Source organism: Salmo salar, unplaced genomic scaffold, assembly GCF_965601325.2.
Source record: "Salmo salar unplaced genomic scaffold, fSalSal1 ptg000432l, whole genome shotgun sequence".
Classification (NCBI taxonomy): domain Eukaryota; kingdom Metazoa; phylum Chordata; class Actinopteri; order Salmoniformes; family Salmonidae; genus Salmo; species Salmo salar.
The window spans coordinates 2,533,341-2,552,967 of record NW_027675387.1 but is presented as its reverse complement, the minus strand read 5'-3'; the positions used below and the strand labels follow the sequence as shown (position 1 = coordinate 2,552,967).

The window sequence follows — 19,627 nt, the reverse complement described above, 5'->3', positions numbered from 1 at the left end:
CCAGTTTCCTCCTCTTCCTTTTTCGATGTAACAGTCATCTTCCACTTCTCATTTTTCACTCCAAAAACTGGATCCTCCTCTTCTTTTACAGTAACATCCTCCTCCTCTTTCACTCTGAATGCGTCTTTTTCTTCTTTAACTGTAACAGCTTCACCCTCTACTTGTTTTTGTATTGAAACAGCCTCCTCTTCCTCCTCCTCTTTGACGAGAGCTTCTTTCTGCGTCCAGCAGGCCTCCTCTTCTTTAGCAGGAGAGTAGATTAGTGAACTCATGGTCGGAGATGTTAGCTAGCTAGGCTAATGCTAACTTAACCAGCCCGCTAGCTGATCAATAACAGCGCCGTAAATATGAAATTAAAACGGATAACTAACTAGACGACAGAATTGGTTTTAAAACACAGTGGCTAATATACACTATAGCGTCTAATGAGCTTTATTGGTTCGGATATTTTGTCTAGCAAGCTACCGAGGTGGCTGACTAACTGTTGCTGCTGTTGAAAGAAGAGTTCCGTCCACTAGATTATACGTCACATCAACAGCATTACCTTAAATTCCCACACCGCCATCTGCTGACTGGAGTGGGTAACGCAGTAGAGTAAAATGTATATTTTATTGTCAGACAACAAGTTAAAGTGTAGGACGCATTAGTTTTTAGTCAGCAGTGTGACAACACAGTGTGGTTAAAGACTTACTAAGCTAGTTGTAGTCACGATATGGTTACCTATGAGTACAAACAGTTATGTTTTTGTGTTATTACATATTTATTAACTTATTTCTGGAAGTCTTCTAAACTACCCACAATGCACTGTGTTACATTGTTTGTATCCCAGTGTAGTGAAGTTTAACTCGGCAACTCGAACAAATTCTTATTTACATTGACGGCCTACCCCTGTATGAAGGACAAACTTTACTGCCCTGTTTCCAGTTGTCCACATGGCTGGAAGAACCTATTCAAGTAAGTAAGTAAATAGATTTTGAAAATGTAAAAAAAAACCGATGTATTATTAGCTAACTAGCTACAGTGCAGGCTAACTCAAATGAGCTGCTAAATGAGCTAGCTATCTAGCCAACTTCAAATACTGTATAGATAGATAGGTAGCTGGTGATATTTAATTCACTTAGCTAGCGAACTTCATATTAGCTAGATATCTATTTATCACTGTAAAAAAACAAACTCCAAATGCATTTGTAGGTAGCTAGCTAACAGCCATGGAGGAGGGTGAAAGGATAGCAGCCCCAACTGTCAGTGAGAGAGGAGGCTATTCTGGATAGGGCAGGTACTTTTGTGTAGTTCCTGTCTCTAGAAGTGAGGACGGAGATAATAGTAACATAATATTCAGTGTGGTGTAATTTGACTATAATGAAGTCTGTTTCTTGTGAGGTTTTCTGTCCTCAGATAAAGAGCTCTATGAAAGCCAGTCTACATATGAAGAGGTCCCAATGAAGAGCAGTGGTTCTCAGTCCTGGGGACTCAGAGGGGAACATTGTTGTTTTTGCCTTCACACTGCACAGCTGATTCAAATGATCAACTCATCATCAAGCTTCAAGTGGTATTTATGTATTCATTTGTGATGCCATCCTTGATATGATTCTGTTATTGTCACATGCTACACATGTACATATGTGTGCCCATGCATCTATCAATCCAATGTTATCATGATTTGTTATCAGGGATATTATACTTTAGTAATCCACAATGACCTGGTGATGTAACAGTCTAATAATTACGTTGTCTTCCATATTCCTACAGAGACCTTGTAACTGGAGATTCCTTCAAAACGATTGCCTACAGTTACCGTGTAGGGCACTGCAAGGTTGGGTGACCAGGGTCATCTGGGACTGCCTCCTGGAGGAATTCAGGTGTGTGAAGGCTACCTGTGTCCTGCGTAACTTCATGAGGATGGACACGAGGACCAGGAGGGGATCTGCAGCTCGCCGCCGTGTGCCAGAGGAGGAGTCTGCTGCTCTGCAGGATGTTTCAAGGATGGGGTCCAACAACGCAGCAAGAGAGGCAATCCGTGTGCAGGAGATCTTCACCTCCTACTTCTTCAAAGAGGGTGCTGTTCCCTGACAACACCATAGATGTCACTATGCACAACCAAAAGCTCTTTTAAGAGCCATTCACATTTCAATAAGAGTATTCTTCCATTTACTGAGCTATGTCAACTGCAGTTATTCAATTCACAGTTTCTCTCCCTTTGATTTCTACTTCTCAGGTGAGGGTGCTGTTTAGGTAAGGGTGTGATGTCTGTGCAAAAACAAAACAGACTATTTTAAATCACCCATATTGAAAAAATGTAGAACAATTAGACACCCTATAACCCACACCTACACACTCATGTATCAATCTGATTGATGGATTGTGTTGTGCAGTAAGCAGGTTCAGGTGTATAACTGTGGCTCCTTCCACCTTCAAAGAATAGGCAAGAGGGCCAACCATGGAGAATAGTAAGACACTTCATTATTTCTATAACTACGCTGTATTGTTTGTCCTCATGTGTCCATTCATGTTTTTCAGCATAAAGTACTCTGCAGCCACTTAGTGTGGTGTGGACACCAGGTGAGGCCACACACAGATTCCTGTTGAACACTGTCGCTTTAACTACCTTATTTTCTCAATAACAGTCTCTCTCCTTCACTTCATCCCTCTCTCCTCTTCTCCCTAAATCCTCTAGGTTATATCAGCTGTGTCGACGAACCCCTCCTGCATCTGAACTGGCTACATAGAGGGCACAGCATGATCAGAGGTGAGAGGTCACTTGGTCAGGTCAACAGGAAGTATTATTAAAGAGATGCTTTACATTGAAATACAGACAGAGATGCAGTAGTCCCAGAGTGAATGATCCCAGGTCAGTTTATATTATACAGGAAGTATTATTAAAGAGATGCTTTACATTGAAATACAGATAGAGATGCAGTAGTCCCAGAGTTAATGATCCCAGGTCAGTTTATATTATACAGGAAGTATTATTAAAGAGATGCTTTACATTGAAATACAGACAGAGATGCAGTAGTCCCAGAGTTAATGATCCAAGGTCAGTTTTACATTTCACCTCCTGATTGATGACTAACAATGTTAGAATAAAAAATAAAAACACAAGGTTTAAACATGCTCTCTCTCTCCATCTGTCTCTTGTCTGCAGGTATGTTTTGATGTGAGAGGATGCCAACCCCCAGTCCCATCATCGCCACCTCACCTGCTTTTAAGAACCTTTGGGTCGACGAGAGACACTATTATGTAATTGTGATGAACTGAGAGAATATTTATGTAGCACTGTGATTCATTAATCATGTGCTGCCTTCCCTGCTCCTATGTGCTTACCTCTTTCCCTTTCTGTCTTTTACACCTCTCTCACCACCTCCTCTTTCTTCCTCTGTTTTTATAATGCACAACAGATGTGCATTGAAGTACAGATTAAACTTGTATTTATAACACTTGGATAATGAGCTTTTCAATAAAGCGTTTCACATTCTCTACTGGTTGAAATGAAGTGTAATGTGATGAAATACTCCACCTATCCTGTGTTTATCAGATCAATGCAGATGAAGAGCATTAGATGTTGAGATGAACCAGTGTTAGAGTATTTACATGATGCATAGGAAGTGTAGTGTACTGTTTTTTAACATTATATTTCTGTATATATGAATTAACTAGTTAAATCCTGTTTCTAGTCTATTAGTTACAATGTGTAACCATTGATGTCCCAGGACCAAGATTGGTAAACACTGTTGAAGTGTATAATTGTAATACATACATGCATACACAGCGTCATTCAAAGACTGGAATTTGATACTCCTGGTATTGGATATGACTGAAAAATAATCTCGAAGACATTCATACCTAAACTGCACCTTTATTTGCCAAGGTAGAGTACATGATCAGTGAATATATTAAATGTACAGGCTACAATGTGGGGATCTCATGCATGGTAATAACTACATGTATATACGACTTGCATCCTTGGTACAACATGATATTATATTCTACTCAATCCATAGGCTTCATTAATGTCATTCAGGCTGTTTTGAAGTTGATACAACTGGCTATGATAGCTGAGGTTCATAGGTTCTGAACTAATATGTATACCAAACGTTTGGGTCCATACACAGATCGGCTAGATAGCTAGCTACACATCCATAGGCATACAGGTATTTTAATCATCCACTGCACAATAAGCAAGAACATAGCTAGCTACGTTATTTCATCTATCTGCATGGCAAATATCAGCAAGGCAAGCTTACAAAATTGTACATTCAATTTGCAGTAAATTCTTCAGCTAACTAGATTCTATACATCCACTGTTTCACAAAACGACAGCCTGGTTTGCTGGTTGTTTCAGGAGTCCCTAAATCAACCAGAATGACAATTTCATCCTCATGTCACAACACCCATAAAGCTAGCCAGCTAGCTGGCTAATGTTAGCTAGTCAGCTAGCTGGCTAATGTTAGCTAGTCAGCTAGCTGGCTAAAGTTAGCTAGTCAGCTAGCTGGCTAATGTTAGCTAGCTAGCTATTGTTAGCTAGTCAGCTAGCTGGTTAATGTTAGCTAGTCAGCTAGCTGGCTAATGTTAGCTAGTCAGCTAGCTGGCTAATGTTAGCTAGTCAGCTAGCTGGTTAATGTTAGCTAGTCAGCAAGCTGGCTAATGTTAGCTAGTCAGCTAGTTGGCTAATATTAGCTAGTCAGCTAGCTTGCTAAATCGCGATTTTCGTAAATGAACTTTATGATAAAAAAAAGCATAATCGTTTGTCTCTACATTAACTAACATTCCTGTCAACTGTACATGTTTCTGCATGATTCGTTATGACGTTATAATCCCTTACATTTGCTTCCATCCTAGTATTTCTGTCCGCCATCTTTGATCCAGTTCAGTTCTGTGTAGGGGTATCCCTCTCTCCTAGTGTTTCTGTCCGCCATCTTTGATCCAGTTCAGTTCTGTGTAGGGGTATCCCTCTCTCCTAGTGTTTCTGTCCGCCATCTTTGATCCAGTTCAGTTCTGTGTAGGGGTACCTCTCTCTCCTAGTATTTCTGTCCGCCATCTTTGATCCGGTTCAGAATCTGTGTTGGGGTACCCCTCTCTCCTAGTATTTCTGTCCGCCATCTTTGATCCAGTTCAGTTCTGTGTAGGGGTACCCCTCTCTCCTAGTGTTTCTGTCCGCCATCTTTGATCCAGTTCAGTTCTGTGTAGGGGTACCCCTCTCTCCTAGTATTTCTGTCCGCCATCTTTGATCCAGTTCAGTTCTGTGTAGCTGTACCCCTCTCTCCTAGTATTTCTGTCCGCCATCTTTGATCCAGTTCAGTTCTGTGTTGGGGTACCCCTCTCTCCTAGTACTTCTGTCCGCCATCTTTGATCCAGTTCAGTTCTGTGTAGCTGTACCCCTCTCTCCTAGCATTTCTGTCCGCCATCTTTGATCCAGTTCAGTTCTGTGTAGGGGTACCCCTCTCTCCTAGTATTTCTGTCCACCATCTTTGATCCAGTTCAGTTCTGTGTAGGGGTACCCCTCTCTCCTAGTATTTCTGTCCGCCATCTTTGATCCAGTTCAGTTCTGTGTAGGGGTACCCCTCTCTCCTAGTATTTCTGTCCTCCATCTTTGATCCAGTTCAGTTCTGTGTAGGGGTACCCCTCTCTCCTAGTATTTCTGTCCGCCATCTTTGATCCAGTTCAGTTCTGTGTAGGGGTACCCCTCTCTCCTAGTATTTCTGAAGAAAGTCTAACAGTCACTAGTGCAGCAGCAGCATCCCCCGGTCCTAGTGTCGGCCCGGTAAGAAGTTTAAGATGCGATGGAACGGTTGACGACAAAATATAAATCACAGAAAAAATATATTGACTGATATTGATTTATTTAGGGGGGGGGGGGGGGGGGGCTAATGAATATTTTAGGACCAGCGATGTTCCTTATTCCTACCCTTTAACTTTTTGTCTGACAAATTAACATTTTACTCAACTGCGTTACCCACTCCAGTCAGCAGATGGCGGTCTGGGAATTTAAGGCGATGCTGTTGGTGTGACGTATAATCTAGTGGACGGAACTCTTCTTTCAACAGCAGCAACATTTATTCGGACACCACGGTAGTTTGCTAGACAAAATAGCCGAACCGATAAAGCTCTTTAGACACGTTAGTGTATATTAGCCTCTGTGTTTTAAACCCACTACTGTCGTCTAGTTAGTTATCCGATTTAATTTCATATTTACGGTGTTGTTGTTATTATTCAGCTAGCGGGCTGGTTAAGTTAGCATTAGCCTAGCTAGCTAACATCTCCGACCATGCGGTCACTGAGCTACTCTCCTGCTAATGAAGAGGAGGACATCACAGTAAAACAAGAAGTAGAGGGTGAGGCAGTTACTGTGAAAGAAGAAAAAGACGCGTTCAGAGTGAAAGAGGAGGAGGATGTTACAGTAAAAGAAGAGGAGGATGCAGTTTATGGAGAGGAAGAGGGGGAGATGACTGTTACATCGATAGAGGAGGAAACTGGACATCTGGGCCCGGTTTCCCAAACGCATCCTAAGGCTGTGGTTGGTTCTAATGATGAATTTAGCCATAAGATGGTTTTGAGAAACCGTTCCCTGATTAACACTAGTAAGTACTGTCTTAAATACAGAGGCACAAACTCTGCAGTTGTTGAACTGATGTGTGGTGTTAAAGCGGAAATATGCAATAGCTACATCCATATTGTGACTTAGTTAAAACTATAATGTTGATATCATGGATGGTCAGTCCTTGCATCCATAGGTCTGTCTATGAATTTGAAAGTAGTTACATTTCTCCAACCCCATAATCATCTTATAACCAAAACAGTGGTGGAATGACAGCTTTGTTGTTGTATGAACTGCAGATTGCTGGGTTGTGTGAGTTTTTTCAACAGTAACAAAATGGCTGCCCAGAGGCTTGGTTTGGTAAACAGCTGAGGGATGGGGGAAGGAGGAGTGTAACCACTCAAATTTATTCATCCAGGATGTCATAATGATAGTTTAACCAGGTTTCTAGGATATATAGTATATTCTAGAATTCATCCATGATGTCATAATGATAGTTTAACCAGGTTTCTAGGCTATATAGTATATTCTGGAATTCATCCAGGATGTCATAATGATAGTTTAACCAGGTTTCTAGGCTATATAGTATATTCTAGAATTCATCCATGATGTCATAATGATAGTTTAACCAGGTTTCTAGGCTATATAGTATATTCTAGAATTCATCCATGATGTCATAATGATAGTTTAACCAGGTTTCTAGGCTATATAGTATATTCTAGAATTCATCCATGATGTCACAATGATAGTTTAACCAGGTTTCTAGGCTATATAGTATATTCTGGAATTCATCCATGATGTCATAATGATAGTTTAACCAGGTTTCTAGGCTATATAGTATATTCTAGAATTCATCCATGATGTCATAATGATAGTTTAACCAGGTTTCTAGGCTATATAGTATATTCTGGAATTCATCCATGATGTCATAATGATAGTTTAACCAGGTTTCTAGGCTATATAGTATATTCTATAACTGCCAGTGTAGATTTCCTTTGGAGGCAAATTATTAGAGCTGTTGATAAGTCATTGTATAATATTCAGCCAATTGTTTTTCATGTCATTACATTAAAGGCAAGACATACCTAGATTCAATTACATTCATGAATTGGTTTGAAACCTTTGTTTTAAACCCTTCTCAAAATTGGTGCCTTGCCGGATTTGTAAAAAAAGGTTTGTCATGAAACTCTATTTTTTTTAAATGTATTTAAATGTAACCTTTATTTAACTATACAAGTCAGTTAACCTCTATGGACTAACATTAGATTATGTCAGCAGAGTACCCAGCCAGAAATAATCAGACACCCATTTTTCAAGCTAGCATATAATGTCACATAAACCCAAACCACAGCTAAATGCAGCACTAACCTTTGATGATCTTCATCAGATGACACCCCTAGGACATTATGTTATACAATACATGCATGTTTTGTTCAATCAAGTTCATATTTATATATCAAAAACCAGCTTTTTACATTAGCATGTGACGTTCAGAACTAGCATAACCCCCGCAAACTTCCGGTGAATTTACTAAATTACTCACGATAAACGTTCACAAAAAACATAATTATTTTAAGAATTATAGATACAGAACTCCTCTATGCACTCGCTATGTCCGATTTTAAAATAGCTTTTCGGTGAAAGCACATTTTGCAATATTCTGAGTACATAGCCCGGCCATCACAGGCTAGCTATTTTGACACCCAGCAAGTTTAGCACTCACCAAAGTCAGATTTACTATAAGAAAAATGTTATTACCTTTGCTGTTCTTCGTCAGAATGCACTCCCAGGACTTCTACTTCAATAACAAATGTTGGTTTGGTTCAAAATAATCCATAGTTATATCCAAATAGCGGCGTTTTGTTCGTGCGTTCAAGACACTATCTGAAAGGTAAATAAGGGTCACGCGCCCGACGCGTTTCGTGACAAAAAAATTCTAAATATTCCATTACCGTACTTCGAAGCATGTCAACCGCTGTTTAAAATCAATTTTTATGCGATTTTTCTCGTAAAAAAGCGATAATATTCCGACCGGGAAACCCTGTATACGCTCAAAGAGAGAGAAAGTAAAAATGGAGTCGCCCCTTGCACGCCCCTCCATTCTCATTGTTCTCAGATCGACCACTTACTGAAGGCGCTAATGTGTTTCAGCCTGGGGCTCCAAAGCCAAGATTCAAATTTCTGGCGCCTTCTGAGAGCCTATGGGAGCGTTAGAAAATGTCACGTCATGCCAGAGATCCCCTGTTTTGGTTAGAGATGATCAAAGAAGGCCATGAAATGGTCAGAGAGAGCGCTTCCTGTTTGGAATCTTCTCAGGTTTCGGCCTGCCAAATGAGTTCTGTTATACTCACAGACACCATTCAAACAGTTTTAGAAACTTTGGAGTGTTTTCTATCCAAAGCTAATAATTATATGCATGTTCTAGTTTCTGGGCAGGAGTAATAATCAGATTAAATTGGGTACGTTTTTTTATCCGGCCGTGCAAATACTGCCCCCTATCCCCAACAGGTTAACAACACCCAAATGGATAACGCTGTTCTTAATACTGTAGCAAACATTATATTAAGCAGGACATTCAAGCGAGCCTTACAATTATAATCCAAAGTAGTGTGAAATGAACTCATAAGCAACCTGGTAATGGAGGTTACTCCCCTGAGTTTCCCCCATTCACATTCAGAATACATTGTGAAAAACTAAAATCTTTGCTCACCATTTTTGCTCCAGGCAGATATACTACATCCATAACTAGTGGTTTCCTCATTAGCAGGGAGGAGTTTCTGCAATCAAATTGCATGTGCATCGCCCTCATGCCACAATTTTAGGAAACACAGAAAGGGCCCTACATTGGAGACCAATTAGTCATCTGGCACAGTGCTTAAGAGTTTCAACAACATGAATAACTTATCTCTAGCCTACAATCATCGATGTTACTACTAATGTGAAAACAAGACAAATATGACTGTTCTTGCTCATTTTAAGACAATTGTCAAGTAATTTTAACGTTCATTACAGACGTCAATTGTTGTACAACATCATGGCAACGCTGTTGGCATCACCTTTTACAGTGGATTACCGCTGTTGTGGGCCTTTAACCATCTGTCTGACTTTGTTGTTCACACAGGAGAGAGATGTGACTATCGTGGATCCTCTGGGGAGCCTCAACAACATCATGATGCTGAAGAGGCAGAGAAGAGTCTCTCCAGATCAGAACACCTCAATAAACACCTGCAGACATCCACAGGGAAGAGAACTCACTGCTGCTCTGACTGTGGGAAGAGATTCACCTCATCAACAGGCATTCAAATTCATCAGAGAATCCACACAGGAGAGAAACCTTACGGCTGTGATCAATGTGGGAAGAGTTATAATTCATCTAGCAATCTTATTGTACACCAAAGAACACACACAGGAGAGAAACCTTATAGCTGTGGTCAATGTGGGAAGAGTTTTACTGAGTCAGGCAAACTGAAATCACACCAGAGAACACACACAGGAGAGAAACCTTATAGCTGTGGTCAATGTGGGAAGAGTTTTACTCAGTCAAGCAACCTGATATCACACCAGAGAACACACACAGGAGAGAAACCTTATAGCTGTGGTCAATGTGGGAAGAGTTTTACTCAGTCAAGCAACCTGATATCACACCAGAGAACACACACTGGAGAGAAACCTTTTATCTGTGGTCAATGTGGTAAGAGTTTTACTACATCTGGCTCTCTGACTGAACACCAGAGAACACACACAGGAGAGAATCCTTGCTGTAATCAATGTGGGAAGAGTTTTACTACATCTAGCTATCTAGCAATACACCAGAGAACACACACAGGAGAGAAACCTTGCTGTAATCAATGTGGGAAGAGTTTTTCTACATCTGGCTATCTATCAATACACCAGAGAACACACACAGGAGAGAAACCTTGCTGTAATCAATGTGGGAAGAGTTTTTCTACATCTGGCTATCTATCAATACACCAGAGAACACACACAGGAGAGAAACCTTGCTGTAATCAATGTGGGAAGAGTTTTACTACATCTGGCTCTCTGACTCGACACCAGAGAACACACACAGGAGAGAAACTTTATAGCTGTGATCTATGTTGGAAGAGATACTCTGATAAAAGATCTCTGATCAAACATCAGAAAATACATACATGAAGGAGTTGTTTCATGACATCAATGAAAAAATGTCAATGTTTTTAACATTGTAGTAGGAGTATTTTTGGGAATTTCACAATTTAGAACCCTAAACGTTTGCCCCATTCAATTGATTTCAGCGTGATATGGATATTAGCCTTGGGAAAAATCCAGGCTCTGAATTGAAAGAGTTACTATTTATGTGATTTAACAAAAAGTACTAACAAAAAAAGAGTTGTGTTACACTTACCATGTTGGTGACCCACTTGAATCAAAATGCAACACTTCAAAATGTAGCGAGCTGTTTTCTACCAGTTGTCCTCTAACCAGGGATGTACACATTATTCCCAGATTCCGTGTGCTTTTTGAGCTGTTAGTTTTAACAGGACGTGCAACCTCATCTCCCTTCTGTCACACAAATGATTTTAGCATGATATCAATGAGTTATGACAAATAAGTGTTGTGTTCCTTTGTTTAGCGACCCCTAAATTTAAATGCATCACTCCAAAATGTAGCTGACTGTCTTCTGCAGGTTGTCCTCTAACCAGTGAGGTAAAATATATCTCCCATTTCCATGTGTTTTTTTTGGTTGTGCCAAAAACGCTATTTTGACAAGTAGCAATAAATCACTGATATCCATTAGGGGGGAAATCAGGTTGTACGTGCTGTTGAAACTAACATAACTAAAAAAACACATGGAAATGGAGATATATTTTACCTCACTGATTAGAGGACAACCTGCAGAAGACAGTCAACTACATTTTGGAGTGATGCATTTAAATGTAGGGGTCGCTAAACAAAGGAACACAAAACTTATTTGTCATCACTCATCGATATCGTTTTCAATTTATCACAAACTGTTTCTGCATTTGGACTATTGATTTGGACACGTTAAAACTGTGACATTGGGGATATCCCACCTAGCAAAATGTAATTGAAACTAAGACTATGCCCGACGTACAATATAAGTTTGTTTTTAGTTGAAAAGAAAACTATTTAATTTCAATGTACTTGCAGCTTATACACATGGATGTCTATAATACATTTTATTAACAATCCTAATAAATTGAGTGCTCCAGTCAACACCTTTAGTTGCTCCACCTTGTGGGTTTTTCTTCTGTTTGCCTCTTCTTGGGCAGATTTAGTGGGTCTCATGGTGGGTGTCTTTTATGTCCCAGTTGTTGTTACTAGTCAACTTTCAGTGGACACTGAGAGCAAAACTGCAAGATTATGTTATAATACTTTTATTGCATCAAATGGTTGTTTTATGCAACAGAATAGAGGGTTCTTATAACTATTGTGTCTGTGTTCTACTGAGGATGGGCCTCTGGGAGAAAACACTGTCAGGAGATTTACAATGTCTTTTGGGTGATAAAACCTAAAGAGACCGCATTCCAGAACATGAGTTAATGTTTCTGTTCTATATGGTACCAGGGAGCGATGACCCCAGGGCCAGACCCTGGTCTCTACACAAAGAGTACTGTTTTTACAGCAGATACTGTCTGCTGAGAATTATAAGTATCTTTCATACAAATCTTAACCTTGTGACCCGTTCTATACATCTGTTGTTGGTCATGTAGGTTGAAAGGGCTATAAAAGACCTTTGTACTTTTGTCCCCTGGGTCCACCAGCCATCATTATTGTAGGGCACTCAATTGATTCACTTTATATGTGTACGTTATATTGACCTGCTCCCTTATAAGTGAATAAAGATTTAGTTTAAGAATAACTCTGACTTGTGATAAGTTTGTCTCTCCTCAATTGATATTAAAGAAAATAACAACCACATTTGGGGATGTGAATCTTGACTTGGTGACCGCTCCTGGTGACCTGGGTAAATGATGCACGAGGGATCTCAGGGAGACCACACTGCGGGAACGGGGCAAATGGACCCACCTTTGTTCTGAGAGGCAGCCAGCCGAGTGGATACCACATCTCAAATGTAGTTTTAAGAAAGAGGTGAGCGAAACAGGCAAAGTGGAGTTTTTAGAAAAGAGTGTGTATTCCTGTGTGGAGGTGTAAACAGGGCCCAGTCAGTAGGCTCTGAGGCTGTCAGCTATCTATGAACTGGATGAAAACTAGAATCTGTGTTTACTAGTTAAGACCATTTATGGTATAGTATGGTGCACCTGTAATTTTTTTAAACCTGGACACCATTTTAGAAGTATTGAAAGATGTAAATGTATGAGTTGCATTATCCTAGGAACTAACCATTAGATAGAAATGTGGAAATATTCCTGCAGGTTAAAATATTGTTGAAAAACAACTAATTGATTAGGTATGTTTGGGAATAGCATTGTGTGACTGTGGAAATGAGTCTTAAACCCGTTAGGGCTACCCCCCCACTTCTCTTAATTTCCGCCTGAAGACATACCCAAATCTAACTGTCTGTAGCTCAGGCCCAGTAGCAAGGATATGCATTTTCTTGGTTTCATTTGAGAGGAAACACTCTGAAGTTTGTGGAAATGTGAATTGAATGTAGGAGAATATAACACAATAGATCTGGTAGAAGAAAATACAAGGAAACAAACATACGTTTTCTGGTTTCTATTGTTGTTGCACCATCTTTCAACTGAAAAGGAACAGCCAAACATTCAGATAGGATGCTGGGGATAATTTCTATGCAGAATGTAAGAGGGCAACAGTATCTGAGAAAAGTTTGCTCACCACCAAAAGAAAACAACTTCCATTTCACATAATCAACTACAATGCTTCACCTTCACCAATATAAACATGGTGTCTACTGGCTTTCAACAATTAAAAACAAGAAAAAAACACGTATTTCTAAATAATAATATACAATAGTACTATTTTTTTCTCCTTTTTCTGTCTATAGAATCCTAAAACTCACTAGCTTCTAGAACTCTCGTCTTCCTAAAACTCACTAGCTTCTAGAACACTCGTCTTCCTAAAACTCACTAGCTTCTAGAACACTCGTCTTCCTAAAACTCACTAGCTTCTAGAACGAGCCCAAACAAAACTCAATAGATGGTCAAGGTATTGATTATCTGTTATCAATAGATGGTCAAGGTATTGATTATCTGTTATCAATAGATGGTCAAGGTATTGATTATCTGTTATAAATAGATGGTCAAGGTATTGATTATCTGTTATCAATAGATGGTCAAGGTATTGATTATCTGTTATCAATAGATGGTCAAGGTATTGATTATCTGTTATAAATAGATGGTCAAGGTATTGATTATCTGTTATCAATAGATGGTCAAGGTATTGATTATCTGTTATCAATAGATGGTCAAGGTATTGATTATCTGTTATCAATAGATGGTCAAGGTATTGATTATCTGTTATAAATAGATGGTCAAGGTATTGATTATCTGTTATCAATAGATGGTCAAGGTATTGATTATCTGTTATCAATAGATGGTCAAGGTATTGCCAACTGCCTGTCCAAAAGGCCACGGTCGGTAGTAGCATAAAAACACATGTGAAGGACTACAACCTGAGGAGACGAGGTTTGTCCTCACAGCTCCTACAGGCCCTGGTGTATGAGGATGCAATGCAGGTGGACAGCACTGATTGGTCCTGGAGAGCAGGAGGAGCAGAGGATGATGGGGAGGTGCACCTCAAGCTAAGGCTCTTGGTGCTCTTTGTGAAGAGAAGCGGTAGATTGAGGATGATGTCTTCACTGCCAAGATGTTCTACTCACATGAGCAGGAACTGATCGTGGAGGCCTTACAACATTACACAGAGCAGGAACTGATCGTGGAGGCCTTACAACATTACACAGAGCAGGAACTGATCGTGGAGGCCTTACAACATTACACAGAGCAGGAACTGATCGTGGAGGCCTTACAACATTACACAGAGCAGGAACTGATCGTGGAGGCCTTACAACATTACACAGAGCAGGAACTGATCGTGGAGGCCTTACAACATTACACAGAGCAGGAACTGATCGTGGAGGCCTTACAACATTACACAGAGCAGGAACTGATCGTGGAGGCCTTACAACATTACACAGAGCAGGAACTGATTGTGGAGGCCTTACAACATTACACAGAGCAGGAACTGATCGTGGAGGCCTTACAACATTACACAGAGCAGGAACTGATCGTGGAGGCCTTACAACATTACACAGAGCAGGAACTGATCGTGGAGGCCTTACAACATTACACAGAGCAGGAACTGATCGTGGAGGCCTTACAACATTACACAGAGCAGGAACTGATCGTGGAGGCCTTACAACATTACACAGAGCAGGAACTGATCGTGGAGGCCTTACAACAATACACAGAGCAGGAACTGATCGTGGAGGCCTTACAACATTACACAGAGCAGGAACTGATCGTGGAGGCCTTACAACATTACACAGAGCAGGAACTGATCGTGGAGGCCTTACAACATTACACAGAGCAGGAACTGATCGTGGAGGCCTTACAACATTACACAGAGCAGGAACTGATCGTGGAGGCCTTACAACATTACACAGAGCAGGAACTGATCGTGGAGGCCTTACGACATTACACAGAGCAGGAACTGATCGTGGAGGCCTTACGACATTACACAGAGCAGGAACTGATCGTGGAGGCCTTACGACATTACACAGAGCAGGAACTGATCGTGGAGGACTTACGACATTACACAGAGCAGGAACTGATCGTGGAGGCCTTACAACATTACACAGAGCAGGAACTGATCGTGGAGGCCCTACAACATTACACAGAGCAGGAACTGATCGTGGAGGCCTTACAACATTACACAGAGCAGGAACTGATCGTGGAGGCCTTACAACATTACACAGAGCAGGAACTGATCGTGGAGGCCTTACAACATTACACAGAGCAGGAACTGATCGTGGAGGCCTTACAACATTACACAGAGCAGGAACTGATCGTGGAGGCCTTACAACATTACACAGAGCAGGAACTGATCGTGGAGGCCTTACAACATTACACAGAGCAGGAACTGATCGTGGAGGCCTTACAACATTACACAGAGCAGGAACTGATCGTGGAGGCCTTACAACATTACACAGAGCAGGAACTGATCGTGGAGGCCTTACAACATTACACAGAGCAGGAACTGATCGTGGAGACCTTACAACATTACACAGAGCAGGAACTGATCGTGGAGGCCTTACAACATTACACAGAGCAGGAACTGATCGTGGAGGCCTTACAACATTACACAGAGCAGGAACTGATCGTGGAGGCCTTACAACATTACACAGAGCAGGAACTGATCGTGGAGGCCTTACAACATTACACAGAGCAGGAACTGATCGTGGAGGCCTTACAACATTACACAGAGCAGGAACTGATCGTGGAGGCCTTACAACATTACACAGAGCAGGAACTGATCGTGGAGGCCTTACAACATTACACAGAGCAGGAACTGATCGTGGAGGCCTTACAACATTACACAGAGCAGGAACTGATCGTGGAGGCCTTACAACGTTACACAGAGCAGGAACTGATCGTGGAGGCCTTACAACGTTACACAGAGCAGGAACTGATCGTGGAGGCCTTACAACGTTACACAGAGCAGGAACTGATCGTGGAGGCCTTACAACGTTACACAGAGCAGGAACTGATCGTGGAGGCCTTACAACGTTACACAGAGCAGGAACTGATCGTGGAAGCCTTACAACATTACACAGAGCAAGATGGATGTTGTCTTGGGGAAAGAGCTGTCCTTGCTGGAAAGCTTGATGAGATACAGCACGCAGAAGGACAATGTGAATCGTTCAGAAGGGCTTTTATTGAGGGCAGAAACTATGAAGAGGAGGATGACTATTATGATGTCGACGACGACGATGACAACGATGGTGATATTGATGGAGGAATAGATGAATGAGGCTGAGGGTGATGACTACAACAACGATGGTGATATTGATGGAGGAATAGATGAATGAGGCTGAGGGTGATGACTACAACAACGATGGTGATATTGATGGAGGAATAGATGAATGAGGCTGATGGTGATGACTACAACAACGATGGTGATATTGATGGAGGAATAGATGAATGAGGCTGAGGGTGATGACTACAACAACGATGGTGATATTGATGGAGGAATAGATGAATGAGGCTGAGGGTGATGACTACAACAACGATGGTGATATTGATGGAGGAATAGATGAATGAGGCTGAGGGTGATGACTACAACAACGATGGTGATATTGATGGAGGAATAGATGAATGAGGCTGAGGGTGATGACTACAACAACGATGGTGATATTGATGGAGGAATAGATGAATGAGGCTGAGGGTGATGACTACAACAACGATGGTGATATTGATGGAGGAATAGATGAATGAGGCTGAGGGTGATGACTACAACAACGATGGTGATATTGATGGAGGAATAGATGAATGAGGCTGAGGGTGATGACTACAACAACAATGGTGATATTGATGGAGGAACAGATGAATGAGGCTGATGACTACAACAACGATGGTGATATTGATGGAGGAATAGATGAATGAGGCTGATGGTGTGTTGTTTTTAACATGTCCATTGCTTTTTAATTGATGTCATTGTATTCCTCCCCTTTGTTTATAATGGTATGTTTTTTTTGCTCTTTTGGGGTTGAAAGAAGCACATTTCTGTTTAATTGTTAGATGTGATACAGGCCATTGTTGCATGTCATTTACTATTGATGTCATGGTGAGGAGAACCTGATTTGAGCCTGATATACCCCAAGAGTCTAATGGAATAGACAGGTTTGCTTCCTCTAAAGTATTGTCTTTTTATTGACCTGTTAGTTGTGGAGTTTGTAAATATATTTTATTTAACCTTTATTTAAATAGGCAAGTCAATGTAGATTATTTTGCAAATATTGTCATTTGAATATCTAGATCACCATCATCAATGTATATTATAGTGTAAATATTGTCATGTGAATATCTAGATCACCATTGTCATCTTTAAATAACCTTGTCATTTCAGATAAATTCACTTTGCAGGAGAGGGGAGACTGGAGGCCATGGTGGGGTCAAAGTAGCACATTTAATAAATAATTATTCTAAACAAAAACATTGTTTCTATTGAACATGCCATACTAATAAAGGCATTTTAATCAATTATATGAAGAGTGTCTTGGTCCTCCTTTCTTTTTGATGACCTACTCACCCCTTTTACCAAAGAGCACCTTCTGTCTACCAACATTTACTATTGTGTACCTTAGTAGCGCTTCCCTTCCTCCTCTTTCTACTAACCCACAAAGGGGTTAGAACTACAATTCCGGCGCCATTTCCGGTTGCCGTCGCTGGACGCGATGCAACGTGAAACAGGGAGTTGTAGTTCTTCACAGAAAGCCCAGGTGTATTCAAACCATTACAGTTTTAACATTTACATTTTAGTCATTTAGCAGACGCTCTTATCCAGAGCGATTTACAGTAGTGAATGCAGACATTTCATACATTTTTATTTTCCCGTACTGGGAAAAAAATGACACACAGTTCCTCAGCACTGGAACATTTTGGAATCACAGTCATGAAACCCCCCTTAAACATATGACACAATGTTCTCACTACAACTGAGGACTCTTACAGTGGTGGACTTTATTGTAATAAATAGGTCTCAAATCAAATCAAAGTTTATTTGTCACGTGCGCCGAATGCAACAGACCTTAGAGTGAAATGCTTCCTTACAGGCTCTAACCAATAGTGCGAAAAAAAGGTATGTGTGTGTGTGTGTGTGTGTGTGTGTGTGTGTGTGTGTGTGTGTGTGTGTGTGTGTGTGTGTGTGTGTGTGTGTGTGTGTGTGTGTGTGTGTGTGTGTGTGTGTGTGTGTGTGTGTGTGTGTGTGTGTAGGTAAGTAAAGAAATAAAACAACAATAAAAATACATTTGAAAATAAGAGTAGCAAGGCTATATAAAGACATCGGTTAGTCTTGCTTAAGAGTTGTGAACTACAAATATGGCGTCTTTTTGTAGTTTTCTTCCTAACTCTAACCCTAGCTCAGTTGATCTGCTTTATCAATGGTGCAACATTCAACCCCTCCAAAATGCCTTAATTCATCTGATGCATCCCTCACACAGATCCACTGACATCCGAATCACTATTTCAATTTGTCTACAGACTCAATAGTATTTGCATTTCAAAATGCAGTATTCTCATTCATTTTGATAATTCTTTCTCATTAAGGGACATTCACTCAGAGGATTTGTTCAGATCAATGTGCTGCTCTAACATTTTAACACTGAGCCATGTGACTATACAGTAGCCTACATCTATAGTCTACTGTAAAATCATATGCTGCTTTAGGCTAAATACTATAGTTTTCTGTGTGTTTCAAAAGGACAAATGGAAAGAGGTCCTACTGTATTCTAGATGGTGGTGTAGAGTATCTACAATGTGACCCCCCTAAATAATGGTGGTGTAGTGTATCTACAATGTGACCTCCCTAAATAATGGTGGTGTAGAGTATCTACAATGTGACCCTCCCTAAATAATGGTGGTGTAGTGTATCTACAATGTGACCCCCCTAAATAATGGTGGTGTAGTGTATCTACAATGTGACCTCCCTAAATAATGGTGGTGTAGAGTATCTACAATGTGACCCTCCCTAAATAATGGTGGTGTAGAGTATCTACAATGTGACCCCCCTAAATAATGGTGGTGTAGTGTATCTACAATGTGACCTCCCTAAATAATGGTGGTGTAGAGTATCTACAATGTGACCTCCCTAAATAATGGTGGTGTAGAGTATCTACAATGTGACCCCCCTAAATAATGGTGGTGTAGTGTATCTACAATGTGACCTCCCTAAATAATGGTGGTGTAGAGTATCTACAATGTGACCCTCCCTAAATAATGGTGGTGTAGAGTATCTACAATGTGACCTCCCTAAATAATGGTGGTGTAGTGTATCTACAATATGACCTCCCTAAATAATGGTGGTGTAGTGAATCTACAATGTGACCTCCCTAAATAATGGTGGTGTAGTGTATCTACAATGTGACCTCCCTAAATAATGGTGGTGTAGAGTATC

General features: G+C 40.6%; 1 long non-coding RNA gene across 1 annotated transcript; it reads left to right on the top strand.

The window, feature by feature from the left end:
- Window positions 1–589: 589 nt before the first annotated feature.
- On the top strand, window positions 590–3,472 carry LOC123736398 (uncharacterized). The gene is made up of 5 exons (XR_014391406.1): window positions 590–958; window positions 1,381–1,549; window positions 1,750–2,559; window positions 2,675–2,746; window positions 3,143–3,472. It is a non-coding gene; the product is annotated as an uncharacterized LOC123736398 (long non-coding RNA).
- The last annotated feature ends 16,155 nt before the right edge of the window (window positions 3,473–19,627 follow it).